Here is a 26,692-nt window from a genome sequence, read left to right on the forward strand (position 1 = left end):
TTTTTTGAAGAGTATATATTTTTCTTTTCTAGAATGTCACTGTCCTTTAGGCAATATAAACTGGAGGAGGGATTGGAGTATTATGAATCTATTAGACAAGATTAAAACATATATCTTGTTGCTACCTTATTAACAATAATAAATAGGTATGAATATTGGATATGGAAGATTGCCAGCCACCATCGTTGAAAAATGGGATTTCTTCCTCTCACTTGGCAGATGGTTATTAAATACAGTAGTAATATGAATGTCAGACAACACTAATTATAAAATAGTCATCAGTTTACTTTATAATTTGATGGTGAGGGACATTCGTTCCATGGAGGACTTTGCCGGTTTCTAAAAAATAATGTTTGATTTGACATGATATGACTATACAGTTAAACCGGATAATTTCGCGTAAATTGGATTGTAAGCAAAATATAAGACATATTAATCTGGCTAGTTCTTGGATTTTCGATATTGGGGTCAGGCTAAGATTAAATTTAAAATATATGTTTGTTTTTTTTTACATATTTGTCTGGGAGTAGTTAAAAGAATTTTTTTTAAAATATATATATAATTTTGTGAACCGGGTCCGTTATTAACTTACTATCCGTCTAGTAATATACCTAAAAAAAAGGATTTTTTTATTATCATAAACCAATATTTGGCGAGTAATAGTGATTGGATTTTTCATGAACTTAATTTTCGTTTTCAAACCGCATTCTGACACTGACCTCACCTTTGAATTCAAATACTATTACTTACTAGTATAAGGTGCTTAAAAAACATCTGCGGTCTCTCATTTTATTTTTATTATAGGACTGTTTATAGATACCATCTATTTTAAGGCTTTATTTTAATAAATTTTAAAAATATAACTTAAAAATATGAAATTGCAACTTTAAAAGCATTTGGGAACATATCTTTCAAGAAAGGAATTGTAAGATTACTGCAGTCCCATGAAATCTCAGGTTTCTTATGTTTAATTTAATAAATGGAACAATCACCGTAATACGGAAGCTCAATGTTATTTTTATATTTTTTTTACTATAATTTCAACTTTGGGAGACGTGTTGTGATTGGTTATTTGGCCGCAATATTATCCTATATCAAACTGTTTAGATCTGATCGCTTCAAATGACAGATCGTATGATACAGCGCGCGCGTGCTAACCATTCCGCCATCCAACTCCCCAAACTGTTTAGTGTTGAGGTTTTGAATACAACTTATAACCCCCAGGTTTCATTGCAAAAAGAGAATTCCGCCTTTATAACCAGGATTTGTGTGCGTAATCTATGCCAGTTTGGGATGGGGTCGCGTCATCAGGTCGTTTGCAAGAAACCAATTTACTGAACATTTAGAAATGAGTAGCTTATGAGGGCCAGTTTTGTTGAGATAGAAATCTTTTGAAAGATAGAAGCACTGAAAATACAGTTATGTATTCAGAAAACGAAATATCTCATGGGACATTGTTGTGCGCAAACTTGTATAAGAAATGGTAATAAATTGTCAGTTACCCGTGACAATCGGGATCGGTCGGCAAGTATTGTCAGATTAGTACAAATGGATGTTTATAAAACTGAATGCTAATTCTCGTATTGTTAACTTATTACATGAGCAGAATATATATAATCTAATAAACCAAATTAACAATTTTAAGCCATTCTATATTTACAATAAGGCGCGTTTTTCCGTGAAAGAAAAAATGCTGTTTTTGTTGGGTTTTATTTTAATAATGCTTTAAGAATGCAAGAATCGTTTGAAGTGGTAATATATCGACTGCATCAGAAATGCTTACATTCTTTCTGTGTCTAGTTCTTGTATGCGAGTGAATCATTTCAGGGGCTATTGTATGTGCTGTTCGTTATTTTAGTAAACTATCTCACGCTTTGAAATTTTATAATTAATAATTATCAACTCCAAATGATGGCACCCTGTCGACTAGTTTCATTATGGATGTTGCGCAATCTTTTTGAAGTCCTTTGTACATTGGATCCCCGCCCCGCCCCGCGCGCCCGCCCACGAACGTCGGTTACTCGTTACAATAACCGCCCACGATTTTGAGGTAATGAACTTAAAGTCAACAGTCCTTATGCTAGCTAAACCTTGGTTATATTCTTCATGTAATCTTATTATATATGTACTTTAATATTGATAATTATAATATTCATGTGTTTATATCATTTATGTATTTTGCATTTGCGAAGCCGACTTATATAAGCGTTTGGCTTGTTTCGGTATCCGGTGAATAGAATATTGCTTAAATAAACACGGGACCTTGTTCCTCATCCAAAGTAATGGGTCACCACGCCCCATAAAAGTCGTAATTTGTATTCTGCGTTCTAAAAAAACACCACATATCCAAGAATGGGTATATATGGTTGAAGTACATCGATTCCGACTAAAAAAGGGAAATTTAATTAAATCGCTTAAAGGACGACATAGTAGTCGTACAAATGACCATATGAATGACACATCGTGGGAAGAACGGGTGCTTATAACACTGGTTTGATGACGCAATTTCTCTGTAACTATGTCTACCGCGTATTCTTGAATCGCCCGGTGTTACGTACGTTAGAGATATCCACTGTACCATGTTTGATCTTTATTACATGGTGGGTCTGCTTCTTACACGCCACAACTCCAGTGTGTCCCAGCTCAGGTGTTGTGACAGCTCCTGGAGTGTAGTCCTTGTAGTTGCTCTGACAAACCGTGTCGCTCTCCGTGGTACTTTCTCTACAGCTGTTATATTAGCCCTGGTGTACTGGTCCCGTACAAAAGAAGAATATTTCAGAGTTGGCCTCACTACTCTGGTATGCTGTTGCCTTTACATCATATAAAACCAAGCGTTCGGTTGGCTTTTGTGTTGATGTTGACGCGATTGTTCCATTTTAGGTCCTGGCTGCTGGTGACACCTGGGCATTTGCTACCTTGTCCTTTCATGAGCGTTTGGTCATGGAGTTGGTATGGTGCGACGACGGGGCTCTTTTTGGTGGTCACATGCATCACCGTACATTCATCTGGGTTGAATGCCATTTGCCAAATACTCTCTCATCTCTCCAGTCCTGCAAGATCCTCCTGTAGGATGACGGTGTCCTTTTGAGATCGGATTCTTCTTCATAGCAGTGAATCATCCTCAAATAAGCGTATACCTGATTGTTTTTGTTCCGGCATGTCATTAATAAATGCCAGGAACACCAGGGGTCCGAGAACTGTCCCTTGGGGGACTCCAAGCCTGGGCCCGATTCCTAGAAAATTCTTAAGCACGTTCTTGTGCTTAGATTTTAAGTAGACTTTGCATTTAAGTAAACTTACCTTATTTTGTGTTCCCAGAAAATTCTTAAGCACGTTCTTATGTGCTTAGATTTAAGTAGACTTTGCATTTAAGTAAACTTACCTTATTTTGTGTTCCCGGAAAATTCTTAAGAACCTCTTTGTGCTTAGATTTTAAGTAGACTTCATTGTAAGCACAAGAACGTTATTATTTGTTTCAAGAAAAATCGTAAGCACAACTTCGTTCTTAAACATAGTCAATCTAAGCTGAAGTCCCAAGCAAGGTATACGGCTTGCTTACCAACCTTTAGTCTGTTTCTGCTTGAAAAAAGATGGCTGAGCGTAGAGATTCGACGGCATTTCCGACACCTTTTGATACAAATAGAAAATTTCGCTTCTACCCTGAAACCATTTTATTTATTTGCTAATTAGTAAACAATGGGCTACAAACACACAGGCTACTTTAAGATCAGACGCTCTCACAATTATTCAGTTAGTTTGTATGTGTCTGCGTTTTTTATCTTGTGGCACATTTTATATGTGTATAGGGGGCATTGTCAAATGCATCTAAATCAACCATATATATATATATGACGTCAATGAAGCAGACGACAAATTTATGACGTAATTCGCATACCAAAGTTGTTTTATGACGTTAAAGAGCATCGTTGTCTCAGTTTATGGTAAACTTTACCAGTCACAATGTGCTTTATAGACTTATACTTGACTTGTGCTTACGTAAGAATGGTCTTGAGAATTTTCTAGGGACGGTATTTTTATAAGTTTCTTACGTAAGAAAAAGTGAAGCATGACTTTGTGCTAACTTTAAGAATTTTCTAGGAACCGGGCCCTGATGTCTGCAGTGGTTAATGTTACTCCGTCTAACGCTACATATTGCTTCTTTGTTGATAGGAATGAATCCATCTGGCGGTGTCCCCTCGTACTCCATAGTGCTCGAGCGACATTTAGCGAGATTTTCCCTCTGTATAAACGATTTTTATGTTCTATATTTGAAGTTAGTTATCCAGTAAAACACGCCAGTTCTCGATATTATTACTTCGGTGGTAATGGAGGTTACACAGTATGATGATGTCGGTTCATACGAGGTATGTAAAGAGTTTGGCGTGATGAATTGGATGAATAATACACTCCAAAACATGTTGAGATGTTGTTGATTACATTTCGCGCTAATCCGGAAGTGGAAAAAGACACAAACCACTAGTGGGATTAAAGTCTGTTTTGTAAGATTTCAGGGGTTTCGAAGTTGATTGATAGGAGCATTTACAACAATGTTTACATACACATCAAGTGACAATATGCATCAGAACATATATAAATCGGTAAAAAGTTCCTGCTCTGTGAGTGATAACACCCGTCTTCTGCACATGCCAATTGTGTCTTGTCTTCCGGAATTTAAAAAAAATATAGACTTGGAGATATTTGATCGAAATATGCTTCATGGTTCGTGTGATTAGGTTTATTTTAAACTGCATTATGGCCCTTTGTTGACTCTATCCTTCGTGTAGCCACGGTTGCTCAGTGTGTCCGGTGCTGGTCCGGAATGTTCCCCAGTGCGGTTTCTCTTTGCCAGTGGTACAAGGCGGAGGGCCTGGCAAATCCAATGTTTGAACGGGACAACTGTGCACGTAGGCGTGCCCGTAAAAGAACCCTTAAGTAGCGTCGTTGTCTGAGCAAAATTTCCCTCATAGTACACTGCATGGTGGATGTCCGTCTTCAGTAGCCCAGAGGGTGTAGAAAAGTAGGACGTTAAACCTCACTTCATTTCATTTTATAATAGTTCTACATGCAGGTCCGATTTAAATATTTTTTATACAATAAAAATCCTAGGACAGTTCCATTGGTCATACTGATGGACACTAACGAAATATAATCACAAACCATTGTAAAATCTCAACAAGTTGCCGTCTGCCAGATCTTTGTTCAAACTATACTATTCAAAAAAAGTAGGGGGTATTTGATTTTTAAGTGTTATTAAAGTCACCTAATGAAACTGACGAAGAAACAAATGACAAAATGAAATGAAGTTCACATTCATCGATTTATTCCAAATGATCGTTAGACTAAGTAAGGCACAGACTGACCATTATAAGGGTAAAATGATACCCGGGGTCAAACAGCAAAGTTACCACAGCATCACAACCAAGTCAGTAACGGGTAAATCCACCTCTGTTTGCCAAACAAGCATTGATCCGACGTGGCATACTCCTAATGAGACGTCTAAGGTCATTTTGGTCCAGATTGTCCCATTCCTGTTGCAACGCAGCAGCAAGTTCTTGGACATTGGCAGGACGTTGTTGACGTTGACGTAACCTCTGTCCAAGCATGTCCCAGACATGCTCGATGGGGGAGAGGTCGGGACTCAGTGCTGGCCAAGGTAATGTGGTGATGTTCTGTTGTTGGAGGTAACCTGTAACGATCCTGGCCCTGTGACATCTTGCGTTGTCATCCTGGAAGATGAAACGGCGGCCATGACGTCGTGCGAACGGCACAACATGGACTGCCAAGATGTTGTCCCGGTAGTACTGGCTTGTAACACGCCCTGCAACAACATGTAAAGCCGTTCTTCCAGCAATAGTGATGCCTCCCCACACCATAACAGAACCACCCCCAAATCGATCATGTCTGATGACGTTAACGTCTTGGAAGCGCTCGTTTTGACGACGCCACACCCTCCTACGTCTGTCCAAAAAATCAACAGTGAACCTTGACTCATCTGAAAACATCACATTGCTCCAGCGTCGATTATCCCAGTGTTGACGATCCCTACACCAACGACGTCTTGCCTGAATGTGATGATCTCTCAAACAAGGGATCACGCGAGGACGTCGGGCGCGAAGGTGACCCCTATGTAGTCGATTCCGAATCGTCTGGCCACTCACTCTCACACCAGTGTCTGTTTGAAGACGAGCGCTGATCTGATTTGCTGTGATGACACGATTTCTCAAGGCCAAGGTACGGATAAATCGATCCTGGGCTTGAGTTGTCGCCCTTGGTCGACCTGAGCGTGGTCTGTCCTGTACAGATTGTGTATCACGGTATCTGGACCATAGCCTGCTTATGACAGACTGAGAAACATTCATCGACCGCGCCACAACCGCCTGTGTTGTGCCGATCTGTAGCATGCCAAGGGCACGTAACCTTTCATTTTGGGTAAGCCGACGCATATCAAAATTTGTTTTCTGGTCACTAAAACAATTAAACTGATGTTTCCACCCTGGAATTCAATGCCACAATGACTGTAACATTCAAAGTCAGAGTCGTGCAAATCTTGGGTTGGACCCCCATGATGATCCCAAGCATCACCTGCATTCCATGCGGTAGCTATTGGTGCGTTTGGGCGTCACATGTAACTGGAAATGTTTCTTCTGTTAGGTTCTATAGTGACTTTTTTCGTAGTCATTTGCATATTTTAGTATTATGCCCCCAAAATCAAATATCCCCTACTTTTTTTGAATAGTATATTTAGAATTGTTCATTCAATTATTTATAACGTCTTTCTGCCAGACGAGTTTTTTTTGTAGAAAATATCTTAGATTGATCGAAAGTTCGTGGAACAGTACCATATCCAGATTCATTGTGTACTCAAAACTCAAGATAAAGACCATTATATTTCTGCCAGACGAGTTTTTTTTGTAGAAAATATCTTAGATTGATCGAAAGTTCGTGGAACAGTACCATATCCAGAATCATTGTGTACTCAAAACTCAAGATAAAGACCATTATATTTCAGTGTGTGTTTTTTTTTCTTTATATTATGTGAAAAAACAAATTTGGAAACGGCAATGTCATCTGATATCTATAGTAGTCAGTATATCCATATTATCTTGAGGTTTTTTATGCGAAAAAACAAATTTGGAAACGGCATTGGCGATTTAGTGTAAGACACATTGTCAACTGATATCTACAGTATATTCATATTATCATGGGTTTTCTTTATATGTGAGAAAACAAATTTGGAAACGGCATTGGCGATTTAGTATAACACACATCATTGTATTCTCTGTAAGCAAACACTACCGATATATACAGTGGTCAGTATATTCCTGTTATCATGTTTATATGATCAATAACCAATCTGTTTTACAGAGTATTACGAAAGTCTTCTAATATCTCTGTAAAAGATGACTGCCTTCAACACATGACGTCATATCACGCGCGTGAATCATTGGCTCAATGGCGCGTTCATTGTTTACATAAGACGTTACTGATTCGCGCAGAATGGGGCCTTTTACTCATCTTAATATCTATTTACACTTAAATAGAAAATAATTTTTACCTACAAATACTTCAAACGTCTTTTTTTATTATTCTAATAATGTTTTAGAATTTAATTTGTGGGATATTCACTGCGGATCAGTCTAATAAATGTTACTACATGTATATATCGTTGTCAGTATATCCTAAATATAGTGTTTATATTGCCAATAACATGTTGGGTTCAGTGCATTTAATAAATGTTACGATGTTATATGTATAAAATATAGTCTTAGTTTGATCAGAGTTATGAATAATGAAGCACTTCAGAGTCCACTTACTAGCGAGCGTATGTAATGCTGCCTAGCAACTTATTTTTTTATATAAAAAAACAGATTTAACCATTATTGTTCATTATTGTTAGATTTCATTTTGATCGTAGACTATGGAATTCTGTCACATTGATACAATTTGAATAGATGATAATTACACGTGTTCAGTTGTTTTTGACGGGTTAACAAACAGGACTAAAAACATCAGACTATGTATCAAAGAAGCCTGATGAAACTGACGAAACCTTCAGCACATAATTATAATAAACCCATTAATAAAAATTCAATAGCGGTCAACACTCATAGCATATCGTCTTCTAGCCATAACTCATCTCTCTCTCTCTCTCTCTCTCTCTCTCTTTAATCATAACTGTAGGATAAATTCAATTTGTTATTCGGTAATTATATTTTCTTCATTCCCAAGAGATCGACATGGTTCTTCGATTAGATTATGGCTTACGGCATATACTGAGAAATTTTTCAACTCAACACTGCCTAAATCACCCATGATGGAAATCTCACTTAGAAAATTGGAACTGCTACAGGCATATATATCTGGGAAAACAGAACACGTTAATATTTGTATACGCATGAGACAACGTGTGCATATTTTTGGTAGAAGATTTAGGTTTATATACCATTATTAATGTTGTTATTTATCTGAGATGTTTATATGGGCAAATAAATCATTGTGTGAATGGGGGCCTTAAGTGGCGGGTGTGTGCGGGGAGGGGGGGGGTAGAAATCAATATCGGTTGTGAAACTTATTTGATTTGATTTTAATTTAAAGGGACAATAACACTCTTGCTGGCCTGACAGCTCCAGAAAATAAATAATAGCCTTATTCTAAGTATTAGATGTTTATGTGTCCTACCTGTTGTGTAAATTATCCATTACATCCTATTTTACTTGTCCAGAGGGTTCGAAAATATCTTTAAATCCAAGTCACATTTGAAAAGGTTTGCGTTAGGCTTTTCAAATCATTTAGTTGAATTTTTCCAATTTTTAAAATTAGGTGTGTTAAAATGAAATTTGTATCATCAATTAATTGGAATATTGTAAAATAGTACAATTTGTTGACTAGAATAAAGATTGGGACATATTATTCAGTTACAACAAGAGTGGTAATGAGCCTTTAAGCCATGAAATTAATGTTTCGTTGGGTCGTACATATAATTTATAATAGCATACTATCGAATATTGTTGAATTTTACACGTTTTTGGACAGGGTGATGAAGACAGCTGCTCCATAATATTGAATATGTACTGCTTGGCATGTACTCCATGGCATTAATGATATCTAGAATTAGTCACAACAACTCGCGTGACTTAGTTTAACGATACAATGGCACTTGAATGAATTCCTGACGTAACAACTGTCGTGGATTGGATTAAGTGAATTGAATGGGGGCGCTAACATGGAGAGTGAATCAAACATGCAGTTGGATTCAGACAATTAATGGAAACTATCATACAGAAATAATTTAAGTAGATTTCGCTAGAGCAGGTCTTGTTAACCCTCTCATTAACTATCATCAAATCCTGGCGAAGTACCAGAATGACAAGCGAACCTCCTTTTACCAAACCCTGACGAAATACCAGAACGACAACTGAACCCCTTTTCCCCAAACCCTGACGAAATACCAGTATGAAAACTGAACCCACTTTCACCAAACTCTGACGAAATACCAGAATGAAAACTGAGCCCGGTTTCACCAAACCCTGGCGAAATACCAGTATTAAAACTGAACCCGCTTTCATCAATTCTTGTTCTACACCAATTTTTTTAAAAAGAAGAAATATCCATCAAATAATTTTACTTTTATGAACACTAATACAAATAATTTGTTTAAAGATTCCATGGCCCGATTCCTAAAAATTCTTAAGCACGTTCTTGTGCTTAGATTTAAGTAGACTTTGCATTTAAGTAAACTTACCTTATTTTGTGTTCCCAGAAAATTCTTAAGAACGTTCTTGTGCTTAGATTTTAAGTAGACTTCACTGTAAGCACAAGAACGTTATCATGCGTTCCAAGAAAAAACTTAAGCACAACTTCGTTCGTAAACATAGTCAATCTAAGCACAAGTCCCAAGCAAGGTATATTGCTTGCTTACCAACCTTAAGTCTGTTTCTGCTTCAAAAAGATGGCTGACCGTAGAGATATTCGACGGCATTTCCGACAGCTTTTGATATCAAACAAAGAGACAATTACAAGACAGAGAAAATCCTTCTCCAGAAGAAATTTCAAATTAAGAATGCTATAGAAAATTTCGCTTCTAGGCCTACCCTGAAACCATTTTATTTATTTGCCAATTAGTAAACAATAGACTACAAACACACAGGCTACTTTAAGATCAGGCGCTCTCACAATTATTCAGTTAGTTTGTATGTGTCTGCATTTTTTATCTTGTGGCACATTTTATATGTGAATAGGGGACATGTCAAATGCATCGAAATGAACCATATATATATATACATACGACGTCAATGAAGCAGACGACAAATTTCAGACGTAATTCGCATACCAAAGTTGTTTTTATGACGTTAAAGAGCATCGTAGTGAGTGTAGTCTCAGTTTATGGTAAACTTTACCAGTCACAATGTGCTTGACTTGTGCTATACTTGACTTGTGCTTTCGTAAGAATGGTCTTGAGAATTTTCTAGGGACGGTATTTTTATAAGTTTCTTACGTAAGAAAAATTGAAGCATGACTTTGTGCTTACTTTAAGAATTTTTCTAGGAACCGGGCCCAGTTGTAACAATTGATCGTTATCACGTTAGGCAACACGATCGGCTTTGTTTTTAAAGATTTATTTCTGTGGAATAATAGCGACGTTTACACCAAAATGGTATGTTATTACTTGTGTTGTAACCAAAAGATGCAATACTAAAGATGTAGTATCCGTACGAGCCTTTTATGATTAAGAAAAGTTCAGCTATTTTATTTTACATAAAATGGGTATTTAACGTCTTACTTTTCAGTACCATTTAACATATTTTAAATATATTACTAAAAAAGATGCAACTATCCATTTAACAGATCCTATTTCGTTTTGATTTTTATAGTTCTAAATTTCGTGTTACTAGTCTTTACCACACTAGGATCTGAAAGAGTTGTTATATAACCCGCGTTCTGGATGATGTGACGGATTAGCCCATGAAACGGTCTGTTACGGTGAGTTTTTGGCGTGAGGTGCGCGGAACATCGGGTAAACCACTAGAGACGTTATAAGGTCAAACGCCGCTCGTATGACATCCTTACGTGCACTCCGCGATTAAGAAAAGTTGAGATATTTTATTTTACATAAAATGGGTATTTAACGTTTTACTTTCCTGTACCATTTAACATATATAACTAAAAGATGCAACTATTTCGTTTCGATTTTTATAGTTCAAAAGTTCGTGTTACTAGTCTTTACCACTCTAGGATCTGAAAGAGTTGTTATAAAATCCGCGTTCTGGATGGCGTGAGGGATTAGCCCATGAAACGGTCTGTTACGGTGAGTTTTTGGCGTGAGGTGCACGGAACATCGGGTAACCAACTAGAAACGTCAACGCCCCACTACCAGATTTCGTCGAGAAAAATTCTGTTGCAATTTGTTCTAGGTCATTTGTTATATTTATCGGACTAATTGATTAATCAATAGCTGACGTCATAAGGTCAAACGCCGCTCGTATGACACATAACGCGACCTTCAACTACAACTGGTCAGATCTTCATGTAGTGTAGGCCATCGGAAGTATAAAAAAAGAAACGAAGTATAGATCTGTATTTTAATCCGATGGTCCATTTAATGATAACGTAGTTTCTTTAATGTCTGGACATATTAAAGGAGCTAAATAGCTAATATTTAGGTCCTAGAAATTGACCCAAATGGGTCGAAACGCATATAATAGTGTAATCTGATTGTATATAAACTAATTTACATTCAATTGTTTCCTTTTTGACTCTAATTTCAAATCAGTTATGTCCAGCGAAATACAGCATGTGTCTCAACCCTATAGCAATTTCTAGCGTCTGGTTATTCCAGTATATTAAGCAGGCTCTCCAGTTGAATATGTCTAACATCGTTCTTTCTGGTCACTTGTTGCAAATGGCACTAAAACGCACTATGGTACACGATTCGTGTACCAATGGTAAAATGTTTATTTTGTCTTAAATATTGGATATCAGAAGCCTGCCCTTTCCTGGTAAGATCACAACATCAATGTTGATTTGAATCGACAAATAATTCGTATTTTCAACGTGTAAGACTTTGGATGATATTGAGTTAGAGACTTAGCTACTTTAAGACTATCTTTCATGACTTCATCTTTCATTCTAACAAGGAAGAAATTTTGTTTTCATCTACCGCGTTTATATTGTCATGCAGCTGCTTCTCCAATCTAAAGCAAACACAAAATCGTCTCTCATATAGTCGAGACTAATCCGCACAGATTTAGAACAACTTATTGACCAAAATATATTTCTGTACAGAATGTAGGCTTCTTCAGAACATATTCTCCATACACGGATTCCCACCGAGCGAGGATGGTAATTTGCAGTTACTGGACGTTTGTGATCTTTTTACAGGCAGTGGCCTTAATATGGCATATTAAAATAGTATGTTTTGTGTCCAAAGTCAATTCTGTACGTTACCAGAAACCAAACTGGCCGCTCTTGAACACGTGACGAGGAATACGCCTTGCCAGGTACAAGTCATTTGTTTCAATATGATCTTAAGAGCGCGTATTGTCCCACTAACTTTCCAATGGGATAGAAGGGTTATCAGGGGACTATGACCACAGACCAAAAGTGACGTCTTGTCACGTGCAAGCTTGAGATCACAACCAAGCCTCTTTACTCAATGGCAGACCTTATGGTTCTAATGGCGCGTGTTGTTACAACCCCACCCCCTTTCCAGTGAGATACAATTGATCTCATGGGACGAACCAAAGTAAGAACAACAAACACGGTTGACTATCTGGGGCCTGTTTCACGAAATTTTAATTAAAGATAAAATCCAAATTTTAGTAGATACTTCAATTTTGATTGGCTAAGCACTAAAATCAATCTTATATTATCCAATCCAATTACTAAAATTTGGATTTTATCTTAGTTAAAATTTGGTGAAACAGGCCCCAGGTCCCCAAAAACGGGAAGGTTTCAGATCTTCTGAAAATTGTCTGCAGATACTTTACTTTCTTTACCACACCCATCACTGCTCACAGCAAATGATCTTTACATTTTTTTCTCTGCAACATAAAGCCCCGTTGAAATAAATCATGATTAAAAACCAATATATCTAGGGAAAATTGTACAAGGCGTTACAGCAATTTACACATAACGCCGTGTAGATATTGAAATTCGTTTAAACAAATTACTTTTCATAGAACATTTGAGTGGTGTGAATGCATGAAGAAAATGAATTAATGTGAAAACTGCTCGCCCAGAGTTAAATATATAAGGCGATTGTCTAGGTTGTCAGTAGCCAGGCTATAGAAATTCAAAACGATCGTTCAAATATCTATTGACCTGCAGTAAGAAGTTAATCATATCGATCCCAACTTGTAATGTTCGCCTGTTTCTGGTGTGTGAGGAAGGGAATTGGGATAAGATTTGGATGGTTAAATACTAAAGTCTCGTCTGTCTAACTACTTCTGTCAACATGTTATAACCCTTCAATCAATTGATGAATAAAAGAACGAATGGTTCCATTTGTGCCCAAGATGCGGCTTTGCATAATGTTATTTAATTTAGGACAATTTATTATTTTTAAATTATATTACTTTTCATTGTGACATTTTGATATTTGAAGACGTTTTCGTCAGTTGGTAGAGCAATTCTTGTACGAATAGGACTTATTCTATACTTTAAGATTGATCCGTAGAGGCCAACTAACTCTGTGACAATTTTGATAAAATATATTTAGGAATTATAAGTATAGGGGTAAAGATGGTTTCTATCGATTTGAGGTCCTTTGCAAAAGTAGTACCAGCACTCGATATTTCAACAAACGTTCTGGATTAATAATTATTGGGCTAAAGACTATCTTTATCAGAATCTATCTTTAGTATCTACACAAAAGAAATTCCAGAGGTTCTTTAAAAAGAATATTAAGTGCTAATTAAAAGTTTTGGTCGATCCAAATCAAAATTTGGAAATGTATTGTATTCACCCCGGGCGAATGCGCCAAGCGGCTCATTATAGTAAATATATGGTCTATTTCTTTCAATCGTGTATTAATGGATCCCTTTGAAATGTAGTGGTGTTTTCGCCATCCCTGATAGAATGAACCAATTACCAACCGGATTTAGAATTTTGATCCAAACACAGGTACAATCCTACAATAGAAGGGAAGAAAATCCATCAGTTGTCAATTACGAAATTTAAATGTAACACGCACTCCACTATAGGTGATATAAAATTGTGTCATCCGACAAAATCTGTGTTATCTCATGCAAATTGTTTTATCCGAACGATTCTTTGAAACTATGTAGCTATTTTTTGCTGGAGTGAACAGCGATTTGAATCAGTAAACTATAAGCTATTGTCCCTTGTGTATTCTTTATGATTTGTTTTATATTTAGAATTGCGCTACACAACAAGTAATGTAAATATTTTAGAAAGGGTAACTATTTTTTTTTTCTGATGAATAAAACCTTTTTGAATAAATGTATTTTTTTAAAGAATGAATTAGCATTTTTATTTCTTAAGAACCAGTGGTACATTTTTTTTCTGTCTTTAAAATGGAATTAATAGTGAAAGAAATGCCTTTGGGAGTGTAGCGAACGGAATATGTTTTGACAAGAAATGATGCCTGTACAGCGTTCTTTCTGCCATACTATTTTCGAATTCCAAATTCCAAGGGGTTGTTCAAGGCTATATAAACGGAATAATGATTTTCGGGTTATTCGAAGGACTAAACACTTATTTCTTTTCAGCCTTATAGTGCTTATCTTTCCAATCTGTAATTGCACTTTGTCGACCTATACTGAGTGCAAACTAGTTGGAGCAGGGGATAGTTTAAACATTTATTATGCAAGAGCTAAATCTACCTATCGTAGGTTTTTCTTCGGCCTGAAATGTTATATAAATTATTAATTAGACATTCATTAACTTACCAAGATCATAATCAACTCTCGATGCCATATGATAAATAGTCATGGACACTTGACATGCTTTTGAGAGTATGTTCACAGATGAAGAACTTATCGCCCCAACAGAGCCACTGAGCTGCACATGCGATACGCAATAGCGCCATACAAGTGGGGGGGGGGGGGGGTATTGTCAAATTTGACACTTCAAGGAAGGGTTGATGAAAATTGACGCGTGCTGGTTTATCTATCCATGTTTGCTTTCCTATCGGTTCTTGCATAAGATTTACTGTTTAGCGTATCTTTGCTTTAGTGTGTTACGTTTAATTTGATCGGGAGACGTGTTCGTTGACGGCAACGTCAACCGACAGCACTGCAAGAATTGGCTGTGGCACTGCAAGAGGTGTGGGTCAGATTGCCCCAAATCGTGATTGGGCGGTTGATTAGGAGCATGCCACGACGATTTGCTGAATGTCTGAGGATTGATGGAGCAATTATACTCATTATTAAGACAAAAATCAAAAACGCCCATTTTCACTTTTGACGGTGTATGTCTTTGCGAGTGAAATGGAGCAATTACTCATTATTAAGACAAAAATCAAAAACGTCCATTTTCACTTTTGACGGTGTATGTCTTGGCGAGTGAAATGGGGTCGTCAGATAAGCCGCCCATATGAAACGTTCATTTTCACTTTTGACAGTGTATCTCTTTGCGAGTGAAATGGGGCCGTGAGATAAGCCGTCCATATTAACTGTTTATGTTCATGTGTAAGCAATTGGCCTGTTATTAACATACACTGGTTACCTCTAATAAAAACACCAGGGCATTTCCGCAGTTTTGTTTTGTTTATGAATATCCACTACTTTTTTTTTTGAAGAGTATATTATACGAGATATTTTGAGCCATCACCAATAACACAGGGAAATCAGGCTGGACAATCCCGAGTAACTTTATCTTATATTAATCTGAAACCTGATCAGTGATCAATATTCAGCTGCAGCGTCTCATGCGTTTAGAGAGCACGTAGAGTAGCATTTAATTAAAAACGTTTTTTTTTTTAATTTAATTAACTCATCCTTTAGTCATATTGTATTTAATTAACCAATATTTTAATCATATAAAAGAATACTCTATTAATTCAGGCAGATGTCAACTAGCAAATATCAATGAAAATGCACTGAAAGCAAATCGGAAGCATTGGTATACCCGCATACCAAGACGCCAATTATTTTCAATCAAATTAGCAACGATTCCGGAAGTCACTCCACTATTTGATTCATGTTAAACGATATAGAAACCGATCAAGCCAAAATAAATGCGGAATCATATGCTGAACGTACTCGCCATACCCCACAAAGTGCACCCGTCTTAATCTTTATTCAACTGGGTATGTTGTCTGTTGTTCCAGACACTTGTTTAGAGATTAAAGCCGTAAACGAAGTGGGATTTATCAGTATCTATAAGGCCGGTCATGTAATTAACTTTGTGCTTAAAGAATATGTGGAAAGTAATCAGAAAGACTCTGCTCAATTACAGGCAGAGTGATAGATGAAAGATAGGAGTGTAATCACTGATTTATCTAGCTTGAATAAATAGGTTGTTGGTTGAGATAAATCGTTGGTCTCCAGATGTAAATATATCTTGTATAGAACGAAGCAGATCTCGGCTGTGTAATGAGTGTCTTCCCACTACATGCCTTCGGAGTTTTGTGGACCGCTCAGTCTGGTCAGAAGTACTTTACATTGATTATCTATTTAACTGTCACGAATCCAGGCGGTTAAGCGAAACTATGCTTGAGTTCCGGTGGTATATTTACATTTGTCATCGTCTAGTAGTCTGTGAATGGTAAAAGCCAGCGCACATCCAGGTGTGGTTTCAAGTCCAGTCGACACAAACTAGGTCATTTCAAGACTGGTTCAATTTTATTTCAATAATTCGCTTTAGCAGTAAGCAGTTGGGAGAATCGGGGAACAACTCCTTGACACGTACAACCTGGAAATCGAAGCCATCCGGCCACCCAAATCCAAATATATCGGACAAAACTTCAGACACTAACGACCTGGTACCTGACATGTTAACCCTTCTGATAGACATGTATTAAAATATCATCAAAAACGTAGACAAAAGACAAATCTGTGCCAGATAAAATGATAGACATTAGTCGAATTATAACTAACAAAGTCAGCATTTGTACAATGTCTGTGACTGGTGCCTTATATCCAGGTTTGCCTTTATATGCACGATATAGTTCATGCGACAATTGACATCTTGGAATAGAGAGAGAGAGAGAGAGAGGGGGGGGGGGGGGCGGTTAACGTCCACTCAACACAAACTAGGTTATTTCGGGACTATCATATGATTCAACTTGATTTCAATAATTCGCTTGTGCGTAGAGGTGTTTAGCAATTGGGGGGAGGGGGGTCTGGGGGTCCGGAGAAAACTCGCGACGTTGGGTGAACTGGCGATCCACACGTACCACCTGAGAATCGAAATCACGCCACTTGACTTAATGACAGGCCTTATGATCTAAAGCGCAGTTGTAATAAAGATGCCACGAGGCTACTGCTCGGTAGTTCTGTCTGGTCATTTCTAGACAAACCATGACTTTTACTAGACTAAAAATAAAACATATAGCCTTCGGAACCGGAAATTAATTCTCAAAAAGAAACACCATTGGCCCACTTTCACTTATAACTCATCTTATGAATGGGAACCGCCGCAGTATTTCCAATTTGTTTTTATGTCTATACAATACACGGCTCCAAAACAAATTAATATTCAGTGCCTAGGGCCACAAATGTTTCTTAAACCAAAATAAAAACTTAGTACTCAAATATTGACCGACGTTTTCTATACGTACCTCAATAAAATATATTTGAACATAATTTGTCGAGGTGATTGTGATACCATAGCTAGGCTACGGGACATAACACATTATTTTGTGCTATTTATAATTGCGGTAATTTTAGCCTGGGTATTTTCACACCTGGTTTGACGTAATATATGCCAGAAAGAACATCTGATACCATTTCTCTGTTTGACAGTTCACATATTTTTGTTTCTATATTTGTATTTAATCCACAGATACTGTAACTCTGTTGGTGGACTCTTTGTTATCTTAAACCATGAAGCTTCGACTTCTAAAATACCTGGGGGATGGCCGAATGGTTAGCACGTGTGCGCTGTATCATGCGGTCTGCCATTGAGTCAACTGGCGGGGTTTCGATTCCCCGGTTGTACGTGACAAGGGGTAGGGTCGCCGGGTTTTCTCCGGATCCTCCGGTTTCCACCCACTGCTAAAGACACGATCATAACCTACCTACACTATCTTGGACGTCACGGTATTTGAGTTGAGTACAAAGGTTTCATGACTAGTGACTGTGTTCTTGTTAATTGCTCGTCTAAGTCCCAGACAAACTATACATAACTACTGGTCATCTTAGAAAGATGAATTGTGCCTCTATCTGATATGTGTCCAGTCTATACTTTGGCTAGAATTACAAGAAAATTGCATGCTACGTTGACAAACGAGGGGTTCCAAACATATAGCAGCAAACACAGCAGGTATTTAGAGATAGGAATTAACGCTTTGGGGGTCTCCGCATTAGAATTAAAAAAACATTTTGATTTGTCGGGGTTATAATAAACTGTTGCATAGGGTGGTTTAAAAATTAGATCACATGCAAAATTTGAAACGGGTTCGTCAATCTATAGTTATGAGAGAAACGATGAAACACGCAATTCTTATTTGACGAGATCAAATAACTAACCCAGCTTTGTTGTATAATTTAACACTTTGCAGATCATTGGACACAAGGTATCTTTCGATTTGTCTGGATTATAATATTCAGTTGCATTGAGGGTTTTTAAATTTGATGGCAGGCAAAGATTGAAACAGGTTTGCTAATTTTTTTTGAGAGTTTAAATAGCTCATTTATTTGTTTGCTTGTTCATTGTTGTTGTTCTAGGAGCGATGGTGTTAAAATATACCCTTGGATCCGCCAATTCGAGTATGGTCGCTATGACAATTAGCATTCTTGTTTGTTTGACAATTGCGCATCGATGACTTAAATAACATTTAGTTTCTTGGAGCAGGTGTTGAAATGGAATGGGGATTAGCGTTCTGAGTATCTGCACTAAATGGCCTATTGTAGACAGGCATACGCCATGCAGTGTGCTATAGGGGGCAATGTTTTCGGGACAGCGGTGCTACGCTTCGTCTTTTTTCGAATTCCAAATATCAATGGTTCTTTTACGTGCATGACAATGTGTACACGTGACCTCGGTTTGTTTCGTCCAACCCGAATGACTTATATAGACGCAAATCCATGCACCGTTGACAAGGAGAAACCACGCCGGAAAATTCCGAAGAACTTCCTCGGCCAACATAGTGAACAAACCATGATCTCTTCTTAGCGAGCCAACACCATACTCACCAAGCCACCGTGGCTCTCAAAATGTTTCTTTACATTGCGTTATAACCAACCACAACATTTTCTAGATTTAAAAATAACTCCAATGATTGGAGTTTTCACATTATATTATTCGAATAACGCTCACGTCGTTTTGAGTAATAGTAATTTTCATTTTTGAGATTACTGTTTTCTGTCAATCTGATTAAAACACAGATCCTATTTCGTTTCTGTTTTTATAGTTTAAAATTTCGTTTTACCTGTCTTTACTACACTAGGATCTGGAAGAGTTGTATTACCGGCGTTTTAGTTAAAGTGAGGGATAAGTCAATGAAAAAGTCGGTTACGGCGACTTCTTGGCGTGCCATGCACGGTACCATGCCACGGTACCAACGCTGATTGAATAATCAATGTCTGATGGCATAGGGTCAAAAGCCGCTAGTACGACCCCTGACACGACAACTTGTCAGATCTTCATGAAATATAAAAAACGAAACGAAATATAGATCTGCATTTTATTGGCATAAAGAAGGTTTATTACACAAAAGCTGCATTGTTAAATAACCCCGTCAAAGTTAAAAACTACTTTTGTCTGGCAAAGAACAAAAAATTCCAAGTTTTCCCAATTTTTTCCAATTTATTTACAGTAGAAATGGTATGTCCCTGTGCATCCACTACTATACTATTCAAAAAAAGTAGGGGATATTTGATTTTGGGGGCATAATACTAAAATATGCAAATGACTACGAAAAAAGTCACTATAGAACCTAACAGAAGAAACATTTCCAGTTACATGTGACGCCCAAACGCACCAATAGCTACCGCATGGAATGCAGGTGATGCTTGGGATCATCATGGGGGTCCAACCCAAGATTTGCACGACTCTGACTTTGAATGTTACAGTCATTGTGGCATTGAATTCCAGGGTGGAAACATCAGTTTAATTGTTTTAGTGACCAGAAAACAAATTTTGATATGCGTCGGCTTACCCAAAATGAAACGTTACGTGCCCTTGGCATGCTACAGATCGGCACAACACAGGCGGTTGTGGCGCGGACGATGAATGTTTCTCAGTCTGTCATAAGCAGGCTATGGTCCAGATACCGTGATACACAATCTGTACAGGACAGACCACGCTCAGGTCGACCAAGGGCGACAACTCAAGCCCATGATCGATTTATCCGTACCTTGGCCTTGAGAAATCGTGCCATCACAGCAAATGAGATCAGCACTGGTCTTCAAACAGACACTGGTGTGAGAGTGAGTGGCCAGACGATTCGGAATCGACTGCATAGGGGTCACCTTCGCGCCCGACGTCCTCGCGTGATCCCTTGTTTGAGAGATCATCACATTCAGGCAAGACGTCGTTGGTGTAGGGATCGTCAACACTGGGATAATCGACGCTGGAGCAATGTGATGTTTTCAGATGAGTCAAGGTTCACTGTTGATTTTTTGGACAGACGTAGGAGGGTGTGGCGTCGTCGAAACGAGCGCTTCCAAGACGTTAACGTCATCAGACATGATCGATTTGGGGGTGGTTCTGTTATGGTGTGGGGAGGCATCACTGTTGCTGGAAGAACGGCTTTACATGTTGTTGCAGGGCGTGTTACAGGCCAGTACTACCGGGACAACATCTTGGCAGTCCATGTTGTGCCGTTCGCACGACGTCATGGCCGCCGTTTCATCTTCCAGGATGACAACGCAAGATGTCACAGGGCCAGGATCGTTACAGGTTACCTCCAACAACAGAACATCACCACTTTACCTTGGCCAGCACTGAGTCCCGACCTCTCCCCCCATCGAGCATGTCTGTGACATGCTTGGACAGAGGTTACGTCAACGTCAACAACGTCCTGCCAATGTCCAAGAACTTGCTGCTGCGTTGCAACAGGAATGGGACAATCTGGACCAAAATGACCTTAGACGTCTCATTAGGAGTATGCCACGTCGGATCAATGCTTGTTTGGCAAACAAAGGAGGATTTACCCGTTACTGACTTGGTTGTGATGCTGTGGTAACTTTGCTGTTTGACCCCGGGTATCATTTTACCCTTATAATGGTCAGTCTGTGCCTTACTTAGTCTAACGATCATTTGGAATAAATCGATGAATGTGAACTTCATTTCATTTTGTCATTTGTTTCTTCGTCAGTTTCATTAGGTGACTTTAATAACACTTAAAAATCAAATATCCCCTACTTTTTTTGAATAGTATATTTATAAATTAAAACCCACCCTAGAACGTCATTACAATATTCAAATTGTTCTATCTTAATGATTTTCTTTAAAAACATGGCTGTTCACCAGGGGGTTTAAATAAACTGATTTATTTTTGTAGTGATAATTATTTTGTTGCCGGGGGCGTCAGACATATTGGTATATTATAAATGATTGGCCATGTACAAGTTTGGGGGTATATTTATATTTTTATCACGGATGGTAATTTCCTTATGGATCTTATTTGACATAAAGACTCCGGCAGGAAAAGGAACCATGAAAGATATCAGCATGAGCTCGTTTTCTAGGGAAATTCTGTTTCCGTGATTAAATTTCTTGTACGTCGACACACGCAATATATAATGTGTTTACACTGCAACTGTATGTGTAGCATAGGCCTATTACAAGGATGACTGTTATGATATGTGTAATAAAGGCCTATGACATCAATTATTATATGGTTACAACATCATGATGGCGTCATACGGACATGGTGTCAATAGTTGTCGCACGACGGAGTTGTCGTTCCGTCACCCAAATATTTGCCCCAAACCGACATTAGAAAATGATACCTATCACCCACCATACTTAATCACCATATTAAATGCTTAACTTCCTCCATGTAAATTTACTCGTGGCTCAATCATAAAGTATTAGAATGGTTCTTTATTTCCATTTCCTTAAGCAGTGGACACATTAGCCGAATCGTTCGGCCGAATCAATCGGCGCCGAATTTTATTCGGCCGAATGGGTGGACACACTAGCCGAATGCTTCGCCCGATTCAACCTGTCGATTGCATCACCTTTCACGTCACATGATTAAACATGGCGGCGTCTATGTCTTCAATCTATCACGTGACTTCTCGATATGAGTGGTGATTGGCTGAATATTATTCGGCCGAATATATCTAACCTGTTTGATTCGGGCGAATCATTCGGCCGAATCATTCGGCTAGTGTGTCCACCGCTTTAACATCAAATACAATAATTGTTAAATATAGATCAACATGGCATGTTTTCTATTTCAGAGATTTGAGCATGAACAACATCACCATTATACCAGAAGGAACTTTTAATAAATTACACCATTTACGAGAACTGTGAGTAATTTTCAATTAAGGACATTGCCCTCTAATTAGTAAAGTCAGAGGAGCCACAAATGTTTTAAAATTTTAAAATATGTCATTTTAAATCAATAAACTGTGTAATTCATAGGGAATCTCCTACGAGTCTTTTTTGATATCAAAAAAGACGAGTAGGAGATTTTATTTATCGTCCAATCCTTTCTTACATACATACACAAATAAATAATTATAATTCTTTGCTATAGATTTCGCTTTTACTGAACCTGATTACATTACGGCGTAGTGATACATCATTTTTGACAGCAATTCAATCATTGCAAAGTCATTTTTATTGACCCAGTGTTTCCATCAAGGTCAGTTAAATAAAAATAGGTCAGTTTTAATAAAAAAAAATAAAGAAGTTACTGTTAATAAAAAAAATAAACTGTCCTTTGAAAATAAAAAAGTAGTTCCTTTTTTAACTGAACAATCAAATTCATGTTCAGCGATATCGCCACTGTAGATATCGCAGTAGATTATGAAATTTATCACACACGCGATATCTACTGTAGCATGTATTATTGGGTGATAAAAAGATCTTAAACGTATCATGGTGCCGTATTTATCAAGCTTCTAAAAAACATTAAAGTTAGTATTAGCAAGAAAATTCGAAGAGCAAATAAATTTACTGTTAACATCTAAATTATTAGTCCGGTACTCTGTGACTTTAACGAAAAAATTCAAATACGAAAGCTGAAATATGGTCGTATATAGAGGCCAAAGTTATGGTCCGTTTGATTTAAAATTGATACACAGGAAGAACTAGAAGCGAATCAAATTTCAATTATTTGTAATAAATGATTCCTGTGTTGTTAACCTTGTTCAGTTTTTACTGTCTTTTGAATGCCCTAAATATGCCACACAAACTTTGTGGGCTGCTCGACGTATGCTTCATTGCCTGGCAACATATTACAGAAAAAAATCTAATGACTTCCGATAATGGCATTTGTTAGAATCGCAAAGACCGGAGTAATCATCAAAATTTAGATTAAATGATTAAATTTGATATTATAAAATAAATTTTGTCAATAAGTTTGTTCCGAACGTCTTGTGATCAAAGTATGATTGACTATAAATAGAAAAGGTTTCAACAACAACCCCATAAATGGAAATGGGACTAACGAGAGAAACAAGTCTGTAGGTCTACGCTAACGTGCACGGTTATACTGAAAATTGAAAAACCCAAATGAACCGCAGCAATTTCGGCGAATTAGATAAAATACAAAAATTGTGACTTTGTAAAGTATATATAGATTGGGAAAAGAACTCATATTAGTCGTTTGATAGGAAACACCTCATACTAAAATTACGCTGTTCTGCCTCCCCTGAGAACAGACACTATAAGCTAGTTGACCGACATTTTAGTCAAAAACGCTAAGTATAGTACTTCGATAATTTTAAGAAGTAATTAATCGGCTTCCATTTAATAAAATTAAACAAGTTTATTTCCTCTTAGTGTGTTTGACAGATGCGAAATTGAGTAAAACCATACAACTAATTTTTGGATACGGCAGCCATTTCAGGCCAGAGATCTATTCTAGACGTAGATAGATCTCTGTGTGCAGACTGTGAAGACCTAATAAAAGTACAGTTAACTCTTTAGCTAAAGTCCAGGTTGATAGGGTCAACAGTACGATAAGAGTTGGCGACTTGAGAATTTTGATAAATTAGACCCTTGGTAATAACATCTGCTAGAATGACAAATCGTTGAATTAATTTCAGATGTAAATTATGAGAATTCAGATACGCGATCAATAAATTTGATGAATTTGTGTTCCTTCTTTTTCAGACGCCTTGTGAGCAACACTATTAAACATCTTCCAAACAGACTCCTGAAAAATAACAAACTTTTACAAGTTCTGTAAGTTTTCTTTGGATTTCTAATTGTGTGCCATGTTCTAATATAATTTCAAATGGTACTTATTCTTTTGTTGGTAACCAAATCAAGTAATCTAATGTTGAAATAAATAAATACACAGAGAAAAAAAAGTATTGAAATATCCTTAAAAGTGCTACTGTTTGATCAGATAGGATAGCTATTTTACGTTATGGAAGATATTTAATCCAGAGAACTGTATCTTCCGTTGCAGACGTACTGCGGTGTCAACCTGTTGATGTCATCGCTACATGTATATAATCGACGGGGTAGTAATCCAATTGTCGTACAATCTGCCCCATTGACATCCCAGCATTCCACAATAACTTCTTTTAGAGATCCCATTGTTAAATGCAAGCAGTGAACACATCGATTTTAAAATTGTTAATAACCATTTTGATGGAAAGGCTCCTGCTTGAATTACATCCAGGAGCCCACATGCCACATTAATCTATAGCCCTGGTTATCTAACCATTTTGTGAACAGGTATTGGTTTACTGGAAGTACAACATAAAAGCACCAGAGGAATTGCGGTTTAGTTTAGTTAATCTGCAAACAAACTTAGTAGACCAATAACAACCAATCGCCTCTAGATATAGCGATGGATAATGAGTTGACGTTTTATAGTAATGAACCGTTTTTAATGCCTTATTGTTATGATTATAATGCGACGAAACACATAATTATTAGATATATGCTATTGGCCGATTTGGCAGCCAATAATAGCTTACACAAGCAGTGTTGAAGGAAATATGTAATACGAAACAAAATACAAGCTCTGATGTGTTTTATAATCACTTGGATGCTTTAATAGATTGCCAGCTAAATTAAAGTGAAATTTTCGGAAATAAGCAGCTTTTCCTGTTCATCACCGGAGATTGTCTTACCGTTTTTGGCTATACATTTGTATTTTCATAAACAGCGATGCTTTGAAAGTGCACCATGTTTGTGTCACTTTATGTTTTCCTTTGATTGCCAATCTGATGAATTTTTTTTTATGTCTATGTGATTATCTCAATGGTTAATTCGTTATATAAAAAGCAAAGGAAATGTCCATGGGTAATCTGGCAGCTAGGACTAGAAGGAATTAAAGGGAAGGTCCCTGATTTCTATAATGGTGCTTTCTTCATGGTTGATTTACATGTTTCACATACGTACACAGAATTATATGATATAGTTATTAGATCAGATGAACATGGCAGTAGGCCTCGCTTCCCGCTTGCCAGGTTAAGATAGTCTCCCTTATCCAGATCCTTAGGAGCACATATAGTGATGTGCAATATTGTAATAGAGGACAAGTGTATTATACATTTGCTATACGATACCATTTCAGTAAAAAAAAATACGTGGGATTAGCTATATAAAGGGTGACGATACCGTTTATTTTTTTAAAACAAAAATATTGAGTCATTCTTAGTTGATCCCTAGGGTCACTTAACAGGGTTCCTTAACCCATTTAAGGAATTTCATTCTTTAAAGGGACTATCCCGATTTCAAGAGACTCTCAAAAATAAAAGTCGGAGTACGTATGAAATTTAAGCGCCAAAATATAGAGGAATGGTGTATTTACCTTCTCTCAAAATTCCAGCTCAAAATATTGAGTCGTTTGGACATGAACGTCAAAACTGCTTATCTGGACACGTAACCCTTTTAAGATTTCGGGTCAGTTTTTTCGTTGGGTGACCTGATAATCGATTCCCGTTATTTGAAAGGTCTATATAGTGAATGGCCCATGTGCTCTACTTGATAACGAAGGGCAAATTTCACCTACACATTATTTTTATAAAATAAAAGTCTAGTTTTATCCAGACACCGCATAATACAGCTTGGGACACCGGTCTCCATTTCCAGATGAAGACTGACGGTTTAAGTTGTTTGAAAACTTATCAAAAATATTGAGTTAGTTGCTCCGCCCTTAGATAGAGGAATTAAAGGGATTTTAACACAAAATTAAGCAGTTTTATTCTCAAAAAAATATCGGGATTAGCCCTTTAACTGATTGAGGTACTTAGTAAATGATACGACCCGCTACCAATAAAACTTTGGCTAGGATATAGATTTGGTTATCCGGGCACTTGCATGGAGTAGAATTTGGGAACTTGTTGTGAAAGGATTGTAAGGGACTTTACAGTATTTAATGAAAAGAAACGCAATTTGGAGAGATAAACCAAATTACCATTTT

At 37.3% G+C, this 26,692-nt stretch overlaps 1 long non-coding RNA gene across 1 annotated transcript in view; it reads left to right on the plus strand.

The window, feature by feature from the left end:
- The window catches only part of LOC126823687 (uncharacterized), a 69,786-nt gene that overhangs the window by 40,768 nt on the left and 2,326 nt on the right, over positions 1-26,692 (plus strand). Inside the window, exons 2-3 of the long non-coding RNA XR_007681255.2 lie at positions 22,539-22,610; positions 24,424-24,495. This is a non-coding gene — a long non-coding RNA (uncharacterized LOC126823687). The remainder of the gene's footprint in view (positions 1-22,538; positions 22,611-24,423; positions 24,496-26,692) is intronic.

This window comes from Patella vulgata, chromosome 6 (genome assembly GCF_932274485.2).
Source record: "Patella vulgata chromosome 6, xgPatVulg1.2, whole genome shotgun sequence".
Lineage (NCBI taxonomy): Eukaryota > Metazoa > Mollusca > Gastropoda > Patellidae > Patella > Patella vulgata.